This window comes from Prionailurus viverrinus, chromosome C2, assembly GCF_022837055.1.
Source record: "Prionailurus viverrinus isolate Anna chromosome C2, UM_Priviv_1.0, whole genome shotgun sequence".
In the NCBI taxonomy this organism is placed as follows: Eukaryota; Metazoa; Chordata; class Mammalia; order Carnivora; family Felidae; genus Prionailurus; species Prionailurus viverrinus.
Window position 1 is genome coordinate 98354864 of NC_062569.1, and position 18499 is coordinate 98373362.

Here is an 18499-nt window from a genome sequence, read left to right on the forward strand (position 1 = left end):
GTGGCACTATTAACAAATCAGAATGAGGCCAAGGGAAAACTCATCTAGGATCCACACACCTAAATGCAGTTAGTAAACAGAGACACTAACTCTCATTAAGCATAATTAAACCTAATATTGACTGTAAACTGTTACTTACCTTAAACTTCTCTGTAGAGAGTGTGGAAAGGGATTAACCTAGCAGATTGGGACATTAATTACTACCTCTTTCACATTAAAGTTACCACCAAGAAGGGCTATATTCATAAATAAAACATAGAAGGGATTGAGAGACTGAAAATATGTAAATTTACTTTATAAAAAGGAAAGAAAAGCCTAAATTAAAAAAAAAATAAGTGAGCTGTGAGCGATGCCAGCCCCAGCAAAATGGAACTCTGGCTAATTACTACAAAAAAATAGGCTGAAATAATCACAGAAATGTGTCCTTGCCTTCTGACTGACAGAATCTGCTTCACAGGAGACTCCAGTTCAGCTGAGTCCTCTCTTTTTCATGCGTAGCTTCCTCCACTGCTGAATCTAATGTAGGGTTTGAGGAGTCGATGAAGGGACTTGGGAGAAATAGAATTTCTTTCCTACCCACCCCCCCAGTCATTTATAGCCCTTTACTTATGAAATTGATTATAATGATTATATAAATGTTGTTTGATTTGTCAGCAAGAAGGCATAGTGCTGTTTTTTGTTCAGTCAAAATGGTCTGGTAACTGGTCTCCTGCTACTATTTAATAATCTCCTTCTTGGGTGCAATCTAAAGAGTATGTTGTGAAGGATATAAAAATGTCAGCTAAATTTAAGATCGACTGTTAAGTTTTTATATTATGCTCCTGCCCCAAGAGGGGAGGCCAGGATCTGGGAGATAAGAATTTAAAGAGAAAAGCAAAGTAATGACAATACAAACTTATCTACCAGCCTCAGAATTGTCTTCAAAATCTGTCAGCCTGTCTTTGCTTGCTGTGAACGTATTCTGTTTTCAAATACCTGTTTCCTATTTCCTTTCCAATAAGGAACCATACTCTGTACTCATTTCTGGACTTTCTTATTACTTCACCAGGGTGCATTTCTAATTCATGAAACTGAATCTGACCTAAAACCTTTCTTATGGTTGTAGAATTAAACCATAGTTTAGGTTTAACATATTAGGCTCCTAGTTAGGTCTTAATGCTAAATTTTATCTTTCAGGAGCTCATGAGCACCAGAGCAATATAGTAGTTGTGCATGTGGAAAAGGGATCCTAGAGCATGTATTAAGCCTGGAGCATGTATTCATTTTTTTTTTTTAGAGGATGTGAGGTTTAATTTTAGAATAAAACCCTTAATTTTTTCCCCTGAATTTAAAGCTAGTTTCACAGCTCACGAGATGAACTAATGAAACAGAAATAATTAATGGACGAAACTCTATCCTTCATTTCCCCCATTGAACAAAAATTCACAAACTGGTTGGATGACAGAGGATGAACAAAAACAGTGAGAGTAAGAGTACTTCTATCCTCTGTTCTTGTAACAATCGTGACATTACGAAATAACCATAACAATGGCACTCTTATTAATCAGACATATTTATACAGAATTAGTGTTGGCTTCTGCTCTATATTACCTTTAGTTTTACATGAACTTTTATTATCTGTGCATATCAAAAGAGACATGGTGAATGAACAAAGAAGCCCTGTTATGAGACAAGTATTATTTGACATTTTGGGAAGCTCTTATTATAGGGTTTCCTCCTAAGTGAGAACAACGGGAAGGTTGTCATTAGTTGCACTATTACAGACATTCTGGATTGTTAAAAACAGAAATGGAGCCCACTTTTTTCCTTGAAGAAGATTCATCAATTAGAACAATTCCAATGATCCAAGACTTCTGTGACTTTCCCCCCACACCCAGTCTTTCTCATTTCATCATGTGAAACAGTGAGCCTATAGGCATCTCTTAAGATCATTGTTTTCTCTTTGTTTACAGAGCTAGTTAGCTGTATGGTTCTCTTATTTTTTTTTAAGATGCATAATCATTTTAGATTTCTGGAAAATCTCTGATTAAACCAAAATGCAGAAGTCTTGCAAGGTCTATAGCCCTACTGCAAACCGGATGCCTTTTATTTTCCATCCTAATAGAGAGAAGCTCTGAGTAAGTTCTTTTGAGGCCTTATTTCCTGGCTTATGACAGGTCTGACTGGGAATTATGGTGAAAAAAGCATGATTATGAGTAATATTAAATCTCCTCTTAAAATCATTGGGCCTGGACTTTTATATTGACCAGTGGTCATGTTTTTGTTTTTTTTTTTTGTTTTTGTTTTTTTTGTTTTTTCTACAGCTTTGGATAAAATTTGAAGTCCAAAGAATAAAAATAACACTGTTGAAAAGAGAATGGGTGAGTCACTACAGTTGCAATGCATCAGCTGCCTGAATAAGAACAGTGATTCTCAAAGTGGAGGAAGTAGAGGTGGAATCACCACCTGTGGGGTCTTTTCAAATGAACCTCCCTCAGGTTGACAATTATTGGTATAGACAATTGTCTAAGAGCCAAGATACTAGAAATTGATAATTTAGCTGCTATCATTCCTTTGAAGTTGAAATAGAGAGAACAGAATAAAGATTTTATTATTGTAGTATTTCCCTGTACCCTCTGTTATATCTTCCTATCTTATGTTAACAGACACTGAGTTTGGGGGCTCAGTGAAAAAAAACAACAAACCCCCTAATAACATATAAATGTTAAGGAAGACAAAGGGGCTGCTAATTTGGGGGTTTAAACACCTGTAAAAGCAATAGGTGCTTGGGTGGCTCAGTCAGACAAGCATCTGACTCATGGTTCATGAGTTCAAGCCCTGCATTGGGCTCTGTGCTGATAGCATGGAGCCTGCTTGGGATTCTCTCTCTCCCTCTATGTGTGTGTGTGTGTGTGTCTCTCTCACTCTCAAAAAAATATAAACATTAAAAAAAATGAACCCTTGTAAAAGAACGCCAAGTTTTCTGAATGAGAAACACACACACACACACACACACACACACACACACACAAAATCATTAAACTCTTTTTAATCACCCATCTATCCTGCACAGCAATAAGAAAGGACAAAACTGTTTTGTACCATAAAACACTTAAACTGAATCCTTTTGAAAAAGGATTTGTTTTTAATTTCTAATTATTTCTATTATACAGTTTAAATAGGATGCTAGAAGGATAGGCAAAGTGATTTAATTTGTGGCTATTCTACTACCTCTAAGCAGGAGGATACTTAAAACCTATTTAAAACAGGAGAGATCATCCTTGTGTGGAATCAGGATATTCCTTGGCTGTGAATTCTAGGATGAAATGTTTTCTCATTATGGGGGCATTCACCAAACCCTTTATTTGACAGGATCACTCTGTCAAAGGTGATAAAAATCACCTTTCTTGATTTTTATAAGGCACTTTTTGCCTAATCAGCATGAAAGTGGTTCAAAGCAGTATATATTTTCACATTTCTTAAATCCCACACCAGATTATGAAGTGTGGGAGCAAGGAATGTATTATTTATAACTTTGTATCCTCGTTAGTGCTTTGGATTTTGCAGGTATGTAGTGCATTTTTAGGTGATTCTTGTTTTTAATGTGGACAAGCTGAGGTCAGTGAAGAGAGTCACCAAATTGAAAGGTAATTCAGTGAACTTTTTTTTATATCAGAATATGATTCATCCTAATTTTCAAATACATAAAATTTTCAAGGAAATAAGTTCACCTGTGACTCCCAAATCACTAGTTTCCCCTAGTAGCCAATTATGTATATCCCACCTATGACCTCATCTAAAGCTAGTATACTCTGGGTTTGTACTATGTCTTTAGTAACAAATCCATCCTTTCATTCACTTAAAAACATTTATTAATGCTAACTATTTGTGAAGCATACAGATGAAAATATAGGGTGGCTGCTCTCAAGAGACCTGTGGGCTGCAGAGGTCTCAAATACAGAATTCTGTAAGTATTAATAACTTAAGAGGGACCTAAAAAAGTTACTATGGGAACATAGTAGGAGATCAAGGAAGAATTCATAAAGATAATACTTGAATGGAGGTTTGAAAGGTGAATAGTAGTTTGATACATGAAGGTGAGGGGGGGACTGGCCGTATTGGGGAGTGTTCTGGAAAAACGTAACAGTATGCAAGGAAGCCCAAAGGAATGGGAAAGCCTGACTGATTCATCTGTGTCTTAGTGTGGAAGTAAGAAGTAAGGCTAGATGGGTAATGTTGGTCAGATTAAAAAAGGCCATAAATCCTACACTAAGGAGATTGGATATCCTATCACTGTTGGTAAGTCAATGGAAGATGAATGTTAAGATGATATATTCAAGAGTGTGGAGATATAGTCTATACCACATAATAATCAAATAGATATGGAAGGTGGGGGAGCAGTCATGAATGAGTCAGTTTCCTGGCTTTGTGAGTTTTAGTGTCATTTATAAAAAGATAGAAAATGCTATTAGCTACTACCTTCTCTCTTTTCCCAAATACACTCATTTCTCCAGAGATGTTTATCCTGTATGTTTTCATTTCCTCACCAATACATTAGTCAATTCACCTTGTCTGTTTCAGAGACCTCTATCACTTCAACAAACTACTCTTATTGAGATCTCATTGGACATTTGACCTTGTGGAAGTAGTCACACTTCCTTCTTTTTGAAATGCTTTGCACCCTCATTTTCCATGGCCTCATACTCTCCTGATATTTTCCCTATGCCCTTTATTATTCCCTGATACCTCATTTGCAGTCTTAGTCTCCATATCCAGCTATTGAATGTTGGTAATTGTCAAGGTTAGATTCAAAGCATTTCTGTTGATGCCCAGCATTTGGGGCATCTTTGTAGCCACAACACATTGAGATGTTTTTGGAGAATGTACCATAATTCTTTTAAAGTTCTTTTTGGAGGACCACATTTCAAAGATTATGGTTAAATACATATTCTTTTATTCTTTATTACTAAGTAATGTGTAACATTCAACACATGCCCATAGGGGAACTCATATGGTAACTTTGGTTGTAATTGTATATCTTATAAAATCTTACTGATGTTTATGTTTTAACCTTGGGCAGTTGTTAATCCTCATTGAATCTTAGTGTCTTTATTTTTTAATGTTTATTTATTTATTTTAAGGGAGAGCAAGCAAGTGAACACTGGAAGTGCAGAGAGAGGGAGAGACAGAGAATCCCAAGCAGGTTACACGCTGTCAGCACAGAGCCGGATGTGGGACTCAAAGCCACGAACCCATGAGATCACAACCTGAGATGAAACCAAGAGTTGGGTGCTTAAACCACTGAACCACCCAGGTGCCCCAGAATCTTAGTTTCTTAATCAGTAGTATATGGGGAGCCATCCCAGCTCTTTAAGATTTCGTGATGCTGTGGTTTGCTATTTTACAATCTGAAGAGGTTAGTAAAGTCTAAAGGATATTCAGATGACACTTTGAATTCCATAGTCAAAGTTTATATAAAAATGTTTGTCTTTTCCACATCTACATTTCACACATTGCTTCCTTTATTTAAGGTAATTCCATGCTTATGGAAATACATATTCTTTTTTTTTTTTTAAAAATTTTTTTTTTCAACGTTTATTTATTTTTTTGGGGACAGAGAGAGACAGAGCATGAACGGGGGAGGGGCAGAGAGAGAGGGAGACACAGAATCGGAAACAGGCTCCAGGCTCTGAGCCATCAGCCCAGAGCCTGACGCGGGGCTCGAACTCACGGACTGCGAGATCGTGACCTGGCTGAAGTCGGACGCTTAACCGACTGCGCCACCCAGGCGCCCCTGGAAATACATATTCTTAATTCCATGTTTGCTTAAAAATATTTTAGACAGTTTTGCCATGAAATTTTATCAAAAACTTTTTGACAATCTGAATAGATTATGTATTCTGGTTTCTATACTTGCAGATATTCATTGATATTCATTTAATACCACAAGAAGTCCAGGTGTGAAGTGTTCAATTAACTCCTGGGGGTAAGCTTTGTAGGTATCTTACACTTTTGTACATATTTCCCTTGTTTGTGTTCGGTTACCCACATTGCTTTTAAACCTGTTTTTTGTGATTGGTTGACATTGCCAGTGTACTTTCAGTACTCTGTGAAAATGGCCACTTTAAGTACATATTAAGTTAGATATTCACAGCACAGTTTTATTTTTGGTTGGTGCCCATTTGATGCTAATGATTGATCTAGATCTAGCTTATTAATTAATTTTAAAATGACCTTTGTATTTGTCATTATTTTGAAACTAGAATCTACTAATTTATGTGCTCTAAATATGTTTGAGGTGTGGGAATCAACTTAATGTTTTCCTACTCTGTGTGTGTGTGTGTGTGTGTGTGTGTGTGTACCTACATATTTTTGTTATCAATTTAGTAAAACTAATCTTTAAATTTTCCTACTTATTTGTAGCTAATTTATTACGTTGCCATACAAAAAACCAAAGAACTGAAACAACAACAAGAGAAAACACACTTCGTATTGGTGTTGCTGTTCCTTGCAAATGTGGCCTCATTTTCCTTACTTAGGTTCCTTACGCGATATCTAATGGAGGTTTTTTTTCTCCGATTGGATGGTTTTTACTAAACACTTGCAATGTGTAATCTACCTGGATTATCCCCTCCGGCCTTCCACTACGTGGCCTAATTTTACTCATCTGAGCAATCTTTCCATTTAAAAAATAAATGGTCTTTCTCTCATATTTCTTTGTTCATTTTATCATTTAAACATATAGTGTGATAGTCTCTATTTCCACTTTTCTCTTCCTTTGTGCTCACGTTTTTAGTCCTTGACATTTTATTGTATAAAAAAGTAAATGTTTGAACAACCTTTGTGATTTTCTGTTTTAAAAACACTCCTTTTGGGGAGTCTAGCTGGCTCATCTAGTGGAGCCTGCAACTCTTTATCTTGGGGTTATGAGTTCAAGCCCCACGTTGGACAATTTATTACAAATAAATAAATAAATACACTCCTTTAAGGTTTGCTTGTCTATCTCTAATTAATTGTCTATTAGTGTTCTTCCGAGGAAATGAGAGATCATTTCCTATTAGGTTCTGGAAGGAAAATAGCTGAATAATTAAGAGTATTTATGACTTTTAGTTTTGGGTCTCCTTAAATTATGGTTACACATAGTTTGGTTCCAAGCTAGCCAGAAATGGGAGAGTTTGTGAAAAAAAAATAAGTGTAAGATTACCATCTCTGGGTTATTTATAAATTCAGACTATTTCTCTTGATATCTTCAAAATGTCTATTATTTCAAACTTAAAATCTATTGAATAAAGACTTGATTCTGTTCTAAATGAGAAAAATTCCCCAACTCAAGTGAAAATGTAAATATTATACTCCATAGGAAGCTACCAGCTGATACCATCTTCATTTAAAATTTTTTATATATTATACTATTCCCTGATTCTGTGGGTAAGGATGGCAGATGAAGCATTATGAGCTGTTTATCACTGTCACACAAAGTCAGTCACAGGAAGTAAGAAATATTTGGACTCTAAAAAATATTACAATATAAATTCTTTAGACTAGAAACCATGATTTCTCTATGGATCTTTTCTGTGGAAGATCCTCCAAGGAGTAAATACTCAGTCAACATAAATTGATGGTGAAAATACCTGAAGTTTAGCTTTGAAAGGGAGCTTTTAAAATAAGTAATCTCGGTTAGCTTTAGGGAAAATCTCTCTCCTGAAATGCTATGTATTGAAAAGCACAGATACTAGTGTGGAGGCACTCAAATAGAGAAGAGTCCAATTTTAGTACATTGTGTGGGGAGTGACATGCGTGGAAGTCCATTAATAGCAATGCATGTTGTGTTCTTTTCATATTATTTTGCTAATGAATTTAGTATCAGATTGATGGGTGCTTGGAACAGAAGACAATTTGCAGAAGTAGTTAGAGCAGCTGTATATATCCCAGCTAAAGGCCTGCAAAGTGATCTCTATTGGACGTCAAGCTCTAGATAGAAAAGGATACTTGCAAACACTTGCTTCTCATCAAGTATGAATTGAACTAGCAACCTTTTTGTCTGTGGATTCATATTTCTTTACAGAGAGTGACATCACCTCAGGAGTAGCATTCAGAAATGTGTAGTTGCTACAATGACCTGGAAGCACTATTGTATTTTAGTGGGTAGGGCAAAGAGATGGCTTTAAGTTCTATGGTATGGGAACTGATTACTTAGGAAGGAGACTTGGCCAGCTCTCAAAGCCAGTAGCATTCCCGTAGAGAAATGCTATTTGGGCAATCAGGTATCTTTTATGCAGTTTTTAGACATTTTCATAGTAGCTAACTGAAAGAAATACAATTAAATCATAACCTAGTACACACAGATATTATATATATATATATATATATATATATATAATTTAAACAAAAAATTTCACAAGACAGTATTTATTTACCCTTCCTATGCTTGATGCCTACAAATATTTTACATTCTATCCTATGCTATTTTTTCCTTTTCTTTGAAAGTCTACAACCCACTACCTTAATTTCAAGACCACTAATGGTACACCCTACAAATTGAAAAACGGTGTTGCAGAGATCTACATTTCCTGGTAAGAGCAGGATAAAGACAAAATAACTGAAGTGTTGCTCTATTGTGACTTGGTTTCCTTTTATCCTAAGCAGACCTCAAAATTTCCATGTGTGACTATGGTCCAAATTTCGTTTTAGGAGAGGCTAGACCTGTGTGCCAACCATCCAGGTATAAAGCCTGATAGCCTCCTTTGTCCTCTGTTGTCATGACAGTGAGGGAAGAAAAACTGAGAGCACTCTTTCATTTCCCTCACAGCATTTGGATCCAAAGACTCAAAGTGGCCTCTGTGGTGCATGTTAGGAACTCTGTGGTATTACATTACAGTGAACAAGATTCAGTGAGATGAGTGTGAAACACTCTGCTCTTCCTGTCAAAGTGGGTCATCCCTAAGCTGTGGGATGGTGACTTGCCATATTGGGCCTCCTTGCCCTTGCATGTTGCTGATTGAAGAAAATGTGAAGCCAAGTAGCCTGCATGTTTTGGTGTGGTGTCCAATTTATCATGGTTGTATAAAGTTAACCAAATTCTTGGCTTCTTAGAAGATTGTCAGAATATTGGCTTTTCAGAGTACTTTTAAAGGACATAGTTACTAATGGCAAGCCTTAATTTTCTTCATGTCCTTCACCTGGAGTGCTTGTACCAATTAAATCTAGTCCACAGTTCTCAGCTGAGGGAGGGAAAGGTTAATTGGAAAAAAAAAAGCTTTTGTAGTGATTTTAATATGTCTTCCTAGCAGAGGATGATTATTTGGCTATCCAAGATACCTACCCTGCTCTCTTAAGTCATCAGGAACTGGGCAGAACAGCATTTAGTCACACAGAGGTGAGTTGAGCATGGGCAATTTTCTGCTGTCATCCTTCTGGTTCACGTGCTATTCTCATGAGCATTTGTTCACCAGCTTGACTGAAAAAGCCAGGATTTAGCTTCATCCTTGATTTTGTTGTGTTGATCCAGTGACAATTACAGAATGGCTTGAGTAATGAATTGGAGATTTATATTTGTAGGATCTGGGTGAACCCTATGAACAGAGCTCAGGAATTTGTTTCTTGTTTCTTTTGGTCCTCAAAAGAGGACATGGATAGATATTCTGACTTTTAGTTAGAGTGTCCATGTAGGTAGAAGGAGGCACAGCTATCCTGTTGCTGGTTTTGCCATTTAGGGACTTGCCCAGGAGTCTCTGGAGCTGGAGTTGTCAGAATTCATTCACAGTCATGGTATGGCTCATCCTATTGTACTAGTTAGGCTGGGCTGGTGAGTGGCTGAACGCTTGACCTCTAACTTCCAGGTGACCATAGTGGCAGTAGTACTGGACCCACCTGCTCCGGTGGGATAGTTGTGGGGTATGAAGCACAGTCCAAAACTCCTACTTATCTGCTATGGTAAAAGTGGTTTCCTTTGCAATTACTCTTAGCCTTTCTATAGTAAAGGAGCTTTGTCTGCAGCAATGGCAGCTGCAGGTGAAAGCACATTTTTTCCCCCTTGTTCCCTAGTATTAGTCAAAGCAGCGTAGGATCTACCCAGCTTGACAAGATGTTGTTCCAGCCAGGACCCAGTATCTCTTTCTCTGGTATTTCTCCCAGGCTTCTAATAAATAGTATTTGCTGTTGAATGCACTTGAGGTGCCACAAATCCTTTACTTTAGAAGAGACTTGCAACTATTCGGCTTTCACTTTTTCTCAGCGTTTTTTTTTTTAATGTTTATTTATTTTTGAGAGACAGAGCATGAGAGAACACGTGGGTGCGCACATGAGCAGGGGAGGGCCGAGAGAGAGAGAGAGAGAGAGAGAAAGAGAGAGAGAGAAAGAAAGACACAGAATCTGAAGCAGGCTCCAGGCTCTGAGCTGTCAGCACAGAGCCTGACGCAGGTCTCGAACTCATGGACCGAGAGATCATGACCTGAGTCCAAGTCGTACACTTAACCAGTTGAGCCACCCAGTCATCCCTGTCTAAGCATATTATTGAAGCAGACTGGAACTGGCACTTCTTAAACTCACTGTTTGGGTGGGTTTGTCTTGACTCAATAGTCTCAGCTTAAAAAATACCTCTCTAAAGCAACTTTCTCAGATCATTCTAAAGTAAGACCCTCTTGTTAATCCATACCGCAGTACCATGGTTACTTCCTCCGTAACATATATGGCCCAGGAAACTGTAAGAGAGTGTGAGTGTGTATCAATAATTGCATTTACATTTAGTATAACTATTGACATGTTTGAATTTATGTCTATCCTCTTATATTTTGTTTCCTGTTTTTTTCCCTCTCTTTTCCATTCTTCCATTTCCCATTTCCTGCTTTGTTTCAGGTTACTTGAATGTTTTTTTAGTATTCCACTGTAAGTTACTAATTATGCTTTTGACTATCTTTGTGTAGTTTTTTAGGGGTTCTAAGGTTGTAAGGTTTACAATATACATACTTAACTTTTCGTAGTCTTCTTAGAATCAGTATTTTATCACTTCAAGGAGAATGTAGAAATCATGCCACCATGTAAGTTTGTTTACTCTCCCAGTTTTGCACTGTTATTGTACTCTATTATATCTACATATATTGAAACCCCATCAGATAATGTTATACTTTTCACTTTCAACTGCTAAGCATATTTTAAATAACTCAAGCAGAGAACAATTCTGTTGTTTTTATTGATATGTTTATCATTTCTATTGCTTTCTCTTTATTCTTCTTGTATAAAGTTTCTTCATAGTATAATTTTCCTTCTGTCTGGAAAACTTCCTTTAGTAATTCTTTTAGAACAGGTCTCCTGGCAACATATTTTCTTAGGTTTTTTTTTTTTTTAACTGACAGTGTCTTTATTTTGCTTCATTCTGAAAAGATATTTTTATTGGATATAGATTCTATGTTGACATTTTCTTCTTCTCAGCACTTTTAAAAAGTTGTATCAGTTCCTTCTGGCTTCTAGGGCTTCTAATGAAAAATCCACAGCCCTATGAATTGTTAATCCCCTATAAGTGACATGTGATTTCTTCTGAATGCTTTCAAGATATTTTTTTCTGATCTTCAGTTTCTACACTTTAATATTCAGATAAATTGAAATGATGTATTGGGTGTGGATTATTTTTGTTATTATCCTATTTGAGCTTACTATACTTGAATCTGTAGTTTTATCTATTTCACTAAATTTGGAAGTTTCCAAATATTTTTCAAATATTTTTTTCAGCACTGTACCCTTTTTCTCCTTTCCTTCTGATACTCTAATGACAGGAATGCTAGACTTCTTGTCACTGTCCTATAGGTCTCTGAATCTTGTTAATTTTTTTTCCTCTTTATTGTTCATATTAGATCGTTTCAGTTGATCTATCCTAAAGTTCAAAGACTCTTTTTCTGTCATCTTCATTTTGCAATTGAGAGAGCATCTGTGATCTTTTTCTTGTTATTTATTTTATTTTTATGTTTCAAGACTGTTCCTTGTTAAAGCATTTTTGTAATAGCTCATTTAAAGTCTTTGTCAGATAATTTCAACATTGGTATTATTTCAGTGTTTGTGACTGTTAGGTATCTTTTCTCATGTGAGTTGAGATTTTCCTGGTTTTTCATTTGCCCAGAAATTTTTATTTCACTTTAATCTGGACATTTTAAATATTATGAGATTTTGAGTTTTGTTTAAATTCTATGGAGAATGTTGATAATTTTGTTTTAGCAGGCAATTGTAGTTAGGTTCAGGTCACAAGTTACAGGCTGTATATTCTATAGTTGGAATGCTAGTTTTATTTTCAGATTTGTCCTGTGTATGTATCAGAGGCCAGTCTTGGACCTAGGCACAGCCCTATGTGTTAATTTAGTTCATAATTTCTTTTGTATGCTGATTAAAATCAGATACATATGTGTATCTGGGATGAGCCCAGAATTTCATAACAATTTTATGGGATTACCTTTCTGAGCCCTTTTCTTTCCATGATATTGATGGTATTTTTCATTTCCCTGCAGTTGACTTTTTTGGCCCTCCAGGTAGCAAGCTGTGGCTTTATTTACTGTACTCTCATGCCTATTTCTGTAACTGCCTATGTTCAAGGCCAAGTGGTGAGAGCATAGAGAGAGCAAAATAAATGCAGTGGGAGTTCACCAAACCCTCATGGGACCACAACTGTTTTTTAAGCTAATTTCTTAATTGTCTAATTGCCATATATTTTTTAAAGTGCAAAAATTATAAGTATACATTTAGGTGAGTTTTCAGGAAGTGAATATACCCATGTAAGCACTGCCCAGACCAACAAGCAAAGCATTACCAGACCACAGAGGTCTGCTCTTTTCCCTTCCTACTCTCCAAGAGTAACCACTATCATGACTTTTAATACAATAAATTAGCTTTGATTGTTTTTGAACAATATATTTGGCGTATTTTTTCTTTTGCTTATGTTTATGAGATTCATTCCTGTTGTTTCATCTGTGTTTAGCTGCAGATTTTTTTTTAAACATCTCATTTATTTTTGAGAGAGAGAGAGAGGGAGAGAGAATGAGTGGGGGAGGGGCAGAGGGAGGAGGAACAGAGGAACTGAAGTGGGCTCTGCACTGACAGCAAAGAGCCTGATGCAGGGCTTGAACTTATGAACTGTGAGATCATGACCTGAGCTGAAGTCAGACGCTTAACCGACTGAGCCACTCAGGTGCCCCTCAGCTGCAGATTTTTAAACAACTTTTCATTGCTTTATGATATTCCTGTGTATGAATACATTAAAACTCATTTAAGTCTCTTCTGCTGTAGATAGAAATTTGGGTTATTTCCAACCTAGAACCATTGTGAATAGGGGTTATCATATGCACATTCTTGTGTATCTTGTCTAAGTATTTCTGTTCGATGTATACTAAAGAGTCACATTGCTGATATGCCTGTGTTCAGCTTTAGTGGATATTGCGAAGTAGTTTCCAAAGTTATACCAATTTCTACTCACGTTATCAGTATGAGAGTCACACTTGCTCTAATCCTTGGCAATACTTAGTATGATCTGTATTTTTCATTTTAGCTTTTCTGGTATGTGTGACATGGCAGACCATTATGACATTAGTTTGCATTTCTTTAATGACTAGTGAAGGTTAAGCATCTTTTCATGTGTTTATTTTCCAGTTAGTATCCTCTTTTGTAATGTACATTTTGACATTCATTGCCCATTTTACAGTTGGGCTTGTTACTGTTTCTGGTGGTGTTTCTTTATATAATCTGGATGTATGTCTTTGTCAGGTATACATATTGCAATATCTTCTCTTACTCTAAGCTTTGTCTTTTCATTATGTTATAATTGTCTTTTGATAAACAAGAGTTTTCATCTTAATAAAATTTAATTTGCCAATCTCTTATTCTATAGTTTTTTTTATATCCTATTTTAAAAAGAAAAACCTCTGCCTACCACAAGATCATGCAGATATTTTCTGTTGTTATCTTCTAGAAGCTTTATTGTTTGCCCTTAACATTTAGGTCTCAATTTTCCCTGGAATGTATTTTTTGTATTAGGTGTGAAGTTGGGGGTTGGGTATAAAAGATTCATTTAATTTTCTTTCTTTATTTTTTAGTGTAGATGTCTAATTGATCAAGTACCATGTGTTGGAAAGGTGGCTCTTTCCCTAGTTACTTCAGCAGTAAATTTATCATAAATCAAGTGCTTACATAAACAATGGATCTATTTCTGGATGCTCTCTTCTGTTCCCAGAATTTGTCCCATCAGAATTTGTCTTTCCCTCTACCAATAATACTCATTGCTCATTAGTGTCGATTTAGAAGAAATCTTGAATCTGGTGGTGTAAATCCTTTACATATTTTCTTTCTTTCCTTCTTTCTTTCTTTCTTTCTTTCTTTCTTTCTTTCTTTCTTTCTTCCTTGACATTTAGAAACAATTTTTAATGTTTATTTATTTTGAGAGAGATTGAGAGCAAGCAGGGGAGGTGCAGAAAGAGAGGGAGAGAGAGAATCCTAAGTGGGCTCTGCACTGTCAGCACAGAGACCAATGCGGGGTTCGACCCCATGAACTGTGAGATCATGACCTGAGCCCAAATCAAGAGTACAATACTTAATCAACTGAGCCACCCAGGTGCCCCTACATATATTCTTCTTTTAGATTGTTTAGGTCATTCTTGGTCCTTTGTGTTTCCATAAAAATTTTAGAATTTGCTTGTTAATATCCACAAAATGGAATTTTCTGAGATTTTGATTGAGATTATATTTTGGGAAAATTGATATCCAATCTATAAAAACATTACATTTCCTACTTATTTTATTGTCTTTAATTTCTCTTAGTAATGTTTTGGAGTTTTCTGTGCAGAAGACTTGTATACTTTCTGTTAGATTGATTTCTAGTATTTATTTTTATGTTTTTGTAAATTACATTTTGTTTTCTTTTCTTTTTTTTTCTGTTTTATTTATTTTCAAGAGAGAGACAGAGACAGAGTGCAAGCGGGGAGGGGAAGAGAGAGAGGGAGACAAAATCCGAAGTAGGCTCTGAACTGTCAGCACAGAGCCCAATGCAAACCGTGAGATCATGACCTGAGCTGAAGTCGGTTCTTCAACCAACTGAGTCACCCAGGCTTTAAGTTTCATTTTCTAAATGTCTCTTGCTAGTATATAAGAAAACTATTCATTTATGTGTATTAATTCACCTTGTAGCTAGGGATCTTGCTAAATTCACTTATTAATTCTATTAGATTTGTGGCTTCTCTTGGAGTTTTAGTAACACAATCATGTTTTCTGTAAATAATTTCAGTTTTATTTCTACTTCCTTTTCATATAACTTTATTTTAATTTTCCAGCTTTATTGAGATATAATTGACCAATAGCATTGTAGTAGATTAAGGTGTAAAATGTGATGATTTTTAGCCTTCTATGTTAGAAAATGATTACCACAGCAGGATTAGTTAACACCTCTGATACCTCACATAATTACCACTTCCTTTTTGTGGTAAAAGCATTTAAGAGAAAACTCAGCAACTTTCAAGTATACAATACAGTATTGTTATATTATATCCCCACAGGCTATTTATCTTATAACTGAAGTCTGTGCTCTCTCTATACCTTTAATTTTTATTTCTTGTTGCATTAGCTAGCACCTCTAGTACAATATTGAATAAAAAAGCATATTTGCACTCGGTTTTTTGTTTGTTTGTTTTTTAATTGTAAATGCGCTTATCAAATTAAAGAAGTTCCTTTTGATTTCTCAGTTTTCTGAGTTGGCTTTTATGTGAGTGTGTGTGTGTGTGTGTGTGTGTGTGTGTGTGTGTGTGCCCATGCGCACGTTTATTTAAATGATCAAAGGGTTTTTAATTTTATTACATACTTTCCTGTATATATTGAAATCCTTTTTTCCCTTTAATATGTTAACATTTAAATGAAATTCATTTATTTTTGAATGTTAATCCATCCTTGAATTTTTGGAATAAACTTAATGTTGATGTGTTATCCTTTTTATAGAGAACTGGGTTGGGTTTGCTAATATTTTCCTTAAGATATTTTTGTCTGTACTCAAAAAAAGAGTTTGGCTTATAATATTATGCTCTTATCAGGTTTTGGTTGCAGACTATAGTATTTACATAAAACAAGTTAGGAAGTATTCCTCTTTTCCTACCTTTGGGAAAGTTTGTCTACGATTGGTGCTATTTTTTTTCTTTAGGTGTTAGAAAGAATTTACCTGGCTATTTGGGCCAGAAGTTTTCCCTGTGGAAAGGTTATAAATTAAATATGCAGTTTCTTTCTTTGTGGAAAGATATTAAATTAAGTATGCAGTTTTTCCATTTCTTCTTGTGTCCATTTTGGTAATATGTGTTTTCACAAGATTTATCCATTTCATCTAATTTTTCAAATTTATCGATAAGTTGTTTACCATATCCTCTTATTGTCTTTGTAATATCTGCCTTTTCATCTAGGTTTTCAAATTTATCAATGTGAAATTGCTCATCATATCCTCTTACCTTTGTAATGTCTGTAGTATCTAGAGGAATGCTGCATTTTTCATTTCTGTTAGGGTTATGTGTGCCTATTCCTCTTTGCTTTAAAATCTGTATTTCTAGAGGATGATCACTTTCATTTATCTTAACAAAAAGGAATTTTTGGATTTATTCATATATTGCTTTATTTCAAAATACTTCAAGTATTTTGTGATTAACATTTTATAATTAATCTTGGGTTTATGGTTAGAGAATATATGCTATGTGATTTAAATACTTTGATATTTATTGAGACTTGCTTTTTGACCCAGTTTAAGGGAAATTTTGGTAAATGTTCTATATGTATGTGCCTGAATATAATGTGTGTTTTGTAGTTTTGGGTATAGAGTTCTATACATATCAATTAGATTAAATTTGTTAAATCTTGGTGCTCAAAACTTTTATTTCTCTATTGGTTTTTTACTCTTGTGTTCTATAATTTATTGATATTTATCATTTAAAATATACTATTATGATTGTGGATTTGTCTATTTCTCTTCTTAGTTCTGTCAGTTTTTGCTTTTGAAGGCTATATTATTAGTTGTATACAAAATTAGAATTGTGATCCATCTTAGATAAACTAGAACTTCTGATCATTACTAAATGCTCTTTTTCTACTATATCTTGTCTTGAATTCTACTTAGACTGATGTTATAAGAAAATGGTTGGTAAATTTTTTTTCGTCCTTTTACTTTCACTTATTCTGTATGTTTATATTTGAGGTGTGTTTCTTGTGGACAGCATATTGTTGTTGTTTTTAACTTGCAGTCTGATGGCATTTGTCTTCCAACTATAATATTTAGTCTATTTACATTAAATACAATTAGTAATATTTGTAGATTTAATTTTATCATCTTACTATATTTTTCTACCTGCTTTATGTTTGCCAATTCTTCTCTTAACTTCTGTTACTAGTCAATCTTTTTATTTTATTCCCTCCATTTTACCTTGCTAATTATATATTTTTCATTTTTTAATGGCTATCCAATAAAGTCTACTATAAAATTATACTTTTTATCTCTTTCCAGCAAGGAAATTGCATTTGTCCCTTTCTCACCATTTGTGCTATTGTTGTACTGTATTGTAATACTTCCAAGTGAAATAAGTCAATCAGAGAAAGACAAATACCATATGATTTTACTAATGTGGATTTTATGAAACAAAACAGATGAACATATGAGAAGGGGGTGGGGAAGAGAACCACAAGAGGCTCTTGACAATAGAGAGCAAACTGAGGGTTGATGGAGGGAGGAAGGTGGGAGATGGGCTAGTGGGTGATGGATATTAAGGAGGGCACTTGTGATGAGCACTGGGTGTTGTGTGTAAGTGATGAATCACTAAATTCTACTCCTGAAACCAATATTGCACTGTATGCTAACTAACTAAAATTTAAGTTAAAAGGTACTTCCAGGGCTCTAATTCTTATAAGAAATTATTGTTATTTTTTCCCCTGCCTATATATATTGTTTTACTCTGATATTAGTCTTTTCTGGTATATTTCATTTCTTCCTAAATTTCCATATCACTGTTAGACAATTTTCCTTCTACCTGAAAGATATCCTTTAGTATTCTTTATAGTAAGACTCTATTGGTGATTTTTTTTCCAGTTTTATTTTCCTAAAAATATTTGCTATTTTACTTCATTTTAAAGGATATTCTCATTGGTTATAGAATTCTAGGTTGATAATTACTTTCTTAAAGCTCTTTAAAGTTATTGTTTTGTTCTCTGATTTCCACTGTTTATCATGAGAGATCAGCTATCAGACTTGTAACTCCTTAAAAAGTAATGCATTTTTATTCCTCTGACTTTTTTGAGATTTCTTCTTTAATTATATTTTATTTTAAGCAGCTTAAAAAAAAACAACATCTGTCCTCTTATGTCAGTTTCTTTGTGTTTATCCTGCTTGGGGTAACTTAGACGTTCTTAATTAGATTTGTGGCTTGATATCTTTTCTCAATTTGGGAAAATTCTTGGCCATTATTACTTTGAATTTTACTTCTTCTTATGTTCTTTACCCTTTCCTTCTGGAACTATAAACATTCGTATGTTA

The 18499-nt window shown here is 35.0% G+C and overlaps 1 protein-coding gene across 24 annotated transcripts in view; it reads left to right on the forward strand.

Moving 5' to 3' along the window:
* ZBTB20 (zinc finger and BTB domain containing 20) overlaps positions 1–18499 on the forward strand; it is a 767438-nt gene that overhangs the window by 162304 nt on the left and 586635 nt on the right. For 3 of the 24 annotated variants that reach the window (XM_047874786.1, XM_047874798.1, XM_047874800.1), the window contains 2 exons: positions 2304–2360; positions 5899–5974. The exons of 18 other annotated variants lie outside the window; for them this stretch is intronic. The gene's annotated coding sequence lies outside the window, so the exon portion shown is untranslated. Of the gene's footprint in view, positions 1–2303; positions 2361–5272; positions 5294–5898; positions 5975–18499 lie in introns of those variants that run through there. 3 more of the 24 variants (XM_047874793.1, XM_047874801.1, XM_047874802.1) reach the window with 2 other exon arrangements.